General features: G+C 44.8%; 1 long non-coding RNA gene across 3 annotated transcripts in view; it reads left to right on the top strand.

Moving 5' to 3' along the window:
* The window catches only part of LOC130290343 (uncharacterized), a 16,647-nt gene extending 15,993 nt beyond the window's left edge, over window positions 1–654 (top strand). For all 3 annotated transcript variants that reach the window (XR_008847577.1, XR_008847575.1, XR_008847576.1), the window contains exon 3: window positions 1–654. This exon is cut by the window's left edge and continues 570 nt beyond it. This is a non-coding gene — a long non-coding RNA (uncharacterized LOC130290343).
* The last annotated feature ends 5,589 nt before the right edge of the window (window positions 655–6,243 follow it).

Here is a 6,243-nt window from a genome sequence, read left to right as displayed (position 1 = left end):
GTGTCTAAATTATTACTAACATTACATTATTTTTATTTCCACTTTTTTTTTTTTTTGTGTTGTCCACATCTTGGGGGAGATTTATCAAGACCTGTCCAGAGGAGAAGTTGCCCATAGCAACCAATCAGCTCGCTTCTTTAATTTTTTAACAAGGCCTGTGCTAAATGAAAGAACCAATCTGACTGGTTGCTATGGGCAACTGGGCAACTTTTCCTCTTGGCAGGTTTTGATAAATCTGCCCCCTTGTCCACAGTGCTCTCTGCTGACACCTTTGTCCGTATTAGGAACTGTCTAGAGCAGCAGGAACTTTGCTATGAAAATGTTATTCTAATCTGGACAGTTCCTGGCTGACATGTACAGAGGTGTCAGCAGAGAGAGCCCTGTGGACAGACTGGAGAGAAATAAATAAAAAAATAATACACTGACTTATATTTTCTATTGGCACGTACATTATTCTGCGCAGATTTGATGTACTGCATATTATGCTGCAGATTTCAATATCTGCAAAAAATAATGTACGTGTGAATTGACCATTATGCCTCTGGAATATTTGCTCCATTCATTTACTAGGGGTCCCTCTAGTGGCAGAGGCACTGTAAAGCACAACTGTTATAAAGAAAATTGATGGAATTTTAAGTTACTCACCAGTGATTTGCTGAAAGAAACTCCTTTTTTTCACCCACTTCAAGGTCCAGCAATAGGATTCCTAAATCCTGAAAGAAAGATGGAAAGGTATAAATTAAACTAAAATTAATAATGGGATATTAGGAGGGAAGGGGATGATTGACAGACCACTCACCTGTTTGAAGGGGCTGTTAAGCTTGTCACTTGCTTCACTTTTAAACAACTGGTAGTAACGGGAAAACATTCCAACTTGTTAACGAAACTTGAACTCAAGGGTAACTGCAGTGTTCAACTTTAACTGAAGAGGTAACTTCAACTTTTTAACTTGTTTCAAAGTTTAGGGCTGGGTACCCTAACTTTGGCAAATTGACTTTAAAAAAAGTCATCTGCTCCATGAGCTGAGGGGACAGTTGAGAACGCTGTGGGCATAGAATGTTCCCGGTGACAGAAAATACCTGCTCACTTTGCACAGAGGTTGGGGGGCAGGATAGGAGCTCCTGGGCCACCATGCTTAGAGCAGGCCAAATAGCCCTCTTTTCGTCCCAATATTTCATGGCATCGGCAGTGGGAAATATATTTGGTTCAGACACATAAATTTTGACCATGTCTGCCACCTTGTCTCTTGGTATCCGAGAGGGTTGTCTGGTTTGTCCAACCAGGCTTTGCAATGTCTCTGCCCAAAAGTCTGCAGCTCTTGAGGAGGTTGTAGCAGTGTTGCTGATGGTTGCTGAGATTTCTGCAGGCTCATCTTCCTCTGCTTCTTCCTCCTCATCATGCCTCTCTTGTCCCACATCTAATAGTCTCTGTCTGTCACACACCTTGATGATTAATTTGTCCCTCCAGCGTGTTAGGGCATTTGCTTGGAGAGCCATTTTGCCCTTAATCCGGGGGTCACACATGGTGGCTAGCATTAGATCAGGGCAAGTGTCTGTCAGCTCTTTAATCCTACGCTGTAGTAGGACCTGGAGTCTCCTTACCAGTGTGGCAACATCACCAACTATATAGCCTCCAGTCAACTTCTCTCTGTTATTCAGGAAGGCATCCATTTTGGTTAACAGATGAGTAAAGAGAGGGATGACTTGCGCCAAACTTGCCTTCTCCTGGCTTAACTTTTCCGTGACCGCACGAAAGGGGCTAAGTACAGCAACCACCTGAGCAACTAAGGTCCACTCCTCCCTGCCAAATGCTCTGGTGATGCCAATATAATTTTCATGGGACATTGCATGTATGGGTTTCTGCTGCTCTAGGATTCTTTCCAGCATTTCTAGTGTGGAATTCCACCGGGTGCTAACATCCTGTTTCAGTCTGTGTTGAGGAACACCTGCCTTACTCTGCTCCCGTCTGAGTAAGTGGCTGTCTTTAACACTCCGGTGAAAATGCCCTGCAATTTTTCTACATGAATCCAGAACTCCTGTGAGCTTTGTGTTGCTCTCTGAGGTGTCTTCCAAACCGGCCTTCACCACAAGATGGAGGACATGTGCAGAGCATCGCACACATACAAAGTTGCCATTACGCAATGCCTTTATCATTTTGGCTGCACCGTTAGTCACCACGAAACCCATCTTCGGATGTGTATCTCCGTGTTCCCCAAGCCATTCTTCCACCATTTTTTTTAAGTGCTCTGGTTATGTTTTGTGAGCTGTGCTGCTCATCCAATACCTCTGCATGGAGGAGGAATGAGCGGTGGCCCTGATTTGTATTCTCAACACCAGCCCCTGTGCTTCTTGGACCTGATTTGGTTTGGGCAAGTTCAGTGACAATGGGCTGCCACCAGTGTGTGGTCAATGATAGGAAAGCATGCTGGCCACTGGGAGCACTCCACAGGTCAGTGGTTAGATGTACAGACTGTCCAGCAGCTTTTCCCAGCTCCTCTTTTCCACACACGATTTATACAAAGCAGGTACTATACTTCTGCTGAATGTGGTACGTGATGGTACAATATATTGGGGTGCAAGTGCCTTTAGAAGGCGTTTAAAAGGTTCCCCTTCCACCATGTTAAATGGAGCCCCCCCAATGGCTATGAGCTCACCTATAAGGCGGGTAATCTTGCGGGACTGTTGGCGGGAAATCCCCCTGGGATGAAAACCAGTAAACTGTTCTATGGTGGACTGGTTTCCTTTACTGGGATGAACAACAGCTTCAGCCCCTTGCCCCTTTTCCAGGTTATCTGAGGCTGAACTCATAGTAGCACTGGAACTAGCACTACTACTTCCCTTTCTTTTACTTGGTGGAGCTGCCAAACCACTTTCTTCTCTCATCAACACTGCCTTGTGGTGTGTCCTCAGATGGTTATCCATTCCTGCATTGGTGAGATGCCCCAAGACTTTGCCACAACTTACTTCCTTGCCACATAGCTTACATTTGGCCAAGCGACCATCCCCAACTGTTATGAAATGCTCCCATACCTTAGATTTGCGGTTACCACTGACACTGGGTTGTGCTGATGGGGAAGGTTTTTCTGGAAGGGGAGTGCTCTTGGAAGCAGTAGCTAAAGTCCTTGTACTGGTGACAGTGGCAGTCTTTGCATGGGAGGGTGTATCCACAACTATGGAGCCAGAGGAGGATGGTGGTGATTGAGATTCTTGATAGTCATCATCAATGTCATGTACGAATAGTAGTGGCGAAAAAGGTTTATCTGGTGCAATACCATGGTACCTCCTCTTCTACAATGCCAATGTTCACATCTGCAAGGGCAGGACTGACATGCATGATGTTGTCTATTTCTGTGTCAGAGCCTTCTTGATGGACATTTAGGGCCACCTCAGCATCAGTAATGGCTGTCTCATTTTCTGCTAGAGTCTCCGTCTCCACATGGCAGATGTCTCTGATTGGTTGCCTAGAAGTTTGGCCACTGGAAGACTTGGCAGCAGGCCTTGCTGATGTCCTCTTATAAAAAATGGCAGCTGTTACCTTTGGCTTCTTGGTAACACCTTGTCCTCTAGCTGTCTCTGTGTCACTGGGGAAGTCTTCCTCAGGGGATCTGTCCATCTCTACAAGCACTGTGAGTCACTGTTAACACCAGTAAAACTTTCACAGGAATAAAGAAAAGTTCCTCAATGTCCGTGAAAAACACAGGATGTAGAAGGACACCCCGATTGGCTGACTAATGTCATGTGATAACAAACTCTGTAAAGTGACCAATCAAATAAATGGAGAAAATTATTCCTTAGTTTCGATTTCGTCAACTAATAACGAATGCATTCCGTAATTAACAAATCAAGTCCTTGTTTATTCTGGGACAAGGGTCACGTGACGAGAGGATGTGATCTCGTCAGCTCCGCCTGCTCCAGGGCTCTCTCCCTCCTCTCCCCCCTCCCCCCAGGAGGCATGATGCTGACCCTGGGACGAACGTCCCTGATTAGGGCGAAAAAAGAAAGAAAAAGAGGAAAGAGAGAAAAAAGAAAAAAGGAAACCACCTGACGGACGGATCTGCTCCCCGCTGTGGTATGGAGATGGAGGTGTCCGGTGTGGGAGGGGGTGTGGCGGCCTCGCTGCAGTGGACAGTAGTGGTGGAGGTGAACGAGCTGAGAGGCGCACAGTCAGCAGAAAAGAGATCCGGCAGGAAGAAGAGGAAGGAGACGGAGCGCAAGCACGAGTGGTGCAAAGCAGCTGGGGGGACCACGTGAGCGGGCTCGGCGTGCGACGGAACACGCCGGCCGCTCCGGGTGCCCTGCAATCAGCTCGGGTAACAGAGGCCAGGATCAGCGTGGTGAGCTTGAATCTATTCATTTTAACTGAAGTCCGTTGTAGGAAAGCTTTTCTGAAATGCAGGCTGGCAATGGCAGTCTATGAGAGTCTGGTGGGGTATACTTCCTCACCCTGGTTACAGATGATAGGATAAGCATGTGAGATCAAGAAATCTGGATGAGCTACTGTACTAAAAGTGGTGGAGGGGGGGCAGAGGTGTGTCGGAGCTATCACAGTTTTGGAACTATAAAGTGACTCCCCCCCCTCCCTATACCTCTATACCCCTTATAATCCTCCAGCTACCCCTCCTCTATATGGATAATGTTGTTAAGAGTATATGTGAACATGATCGGTAGTCCGAGGACTGGTTATATAAGCTGATTACCTTATGTGGAGGAATTTTTCAGCTATCCCCAAGGTGAAACAAAAACTTATTAACCGAAGGCATCGGTAGAGAGGAGGAGGTGTATATTGAAAAGTATTGCTCTGTCTGAATTTATAAAATAACTCACTGAAGAAAGATGAGCTGGTGACTCTCTGTTATTGAATGGTGTATGGTTTTTTGCAGGACGTATGCATTCAGATTTACAGCTTAGAGCCTGCAGAGTTGAACAACAGAACTGTAAGTCTATTACTTTTTAAAAAAAACCTTCACGCCTCAAGGGGGGGAAAAGGTAAGAAAGCACTATGCACCTTTTTTGCCTCTTTTCTGTGCAGGTGTTTTCCTTGAGTATAACATAAAAAAGCCAAACAAATTAATATGGCTCCCAAGATCCAGCCTAGGAGATCGGGCGGGAATGTTACAGGAGAAGCAGGCAAAATGGATAAATTTCTAAAATCACCTAAAGAAACAATTAAAACCAGAACACAAAGACATGGGGATAGCATGTATGGCTCTAGATATGCAGCCCTTCAGGAGGAAGGAGTAACAGAGGAGGGAGAGAGTGAAGATGTGAATAATTCTATGCTAACTTCCATATTAAGTGGTGTGGAAAAAAGTAATAAAGCATTAGAAAACTTAACAGTACAAGTGGGCAGTCTCAGCTCAGACGTGAGTTTTATCCGTGAAGATATAAAAAGGTGAAAGAAAGAGTGGGGAAAATAGAGAACATGGTGCCCCAGATGGACGGTAAACTACAAAGCATTGAGAAAGTGCAGGAAGAACTCACAAAGGAAAATAATTTCTTAAAAAGGAAGATAGAAGATTTAGAGGATAGATCAAGGAGGGCTAATGTAAGCGTTATTGGCCTTCCGGAAGGGGAAGAAGGAGCGGACCCTATTGCCTTCTGCACAAAATGGCTAGCTGACACCTTTGGAGAACGTACGTTTTCAACCTGTTATGTTATAGAAAGAGCCCACAGGATACCATATACCAAACCACCGCCCGGAGCTTTGCCTAGGACTTTACTGCTAAAATTTATGTGTGCTAAAGATAGAGACACCCTATTGAAGTTATCAAGGGAGAGGGGAAAAATTGAAGTTGGGAGCGCGGGTGTTTTTTTTTTATCTGGATTTTTCAAAAGAGACTCAAAGGAAAAGAATGGAGTATAGAGACATTAAGAAGAGACTCCATAATTTGAATATTGCTTTTTCCTGTTATTCCCAGCCCGTTTGAGGGTGGTTCAAGACAGCCTGGAAATCGGTTAGAAGTAGAGATGACGGAGTAAAAGAGTATGGAGACCCAGGGTAGCCAAGGAGGTAAAATGTTAGTATGGAATATTAAAGGTATTAAGGAGAGGAAGAAAAGAGTAGCTATTATGGATAGGGTTAAAAATTATCTACCTGCAGTGGTATGCTTGTTAGAAACACATTTAACAAAATAATCTGTCCATCTAATGAAAAAGAAATGGGCTGTTCAGGAATTCCCCTCATTTAGAACAAACTACTCATCGGGGGTCTCGGTGTTGATTCACGGTAAAATGAATATGCAGG

The sequence above is a fragment of the Hyla sarda genome, chromosome 9 (assembly GCF_029499605.1).
Source record: "Hyla sarda isolate aHylSar1 chromosome 9, aHylSar1.hap1, whole genome shotgun sequence".
NCBI lineage: Eukaryota > Metazoa > Chordata > Amphibia > Anura > Hylidae > Hyla > Hyla sarda.
The sequence above is the reverse complement of the archived record's forward strand: the minus strand, read 5'-3'. Positions and strand labels throughout refer to the sequence as shown.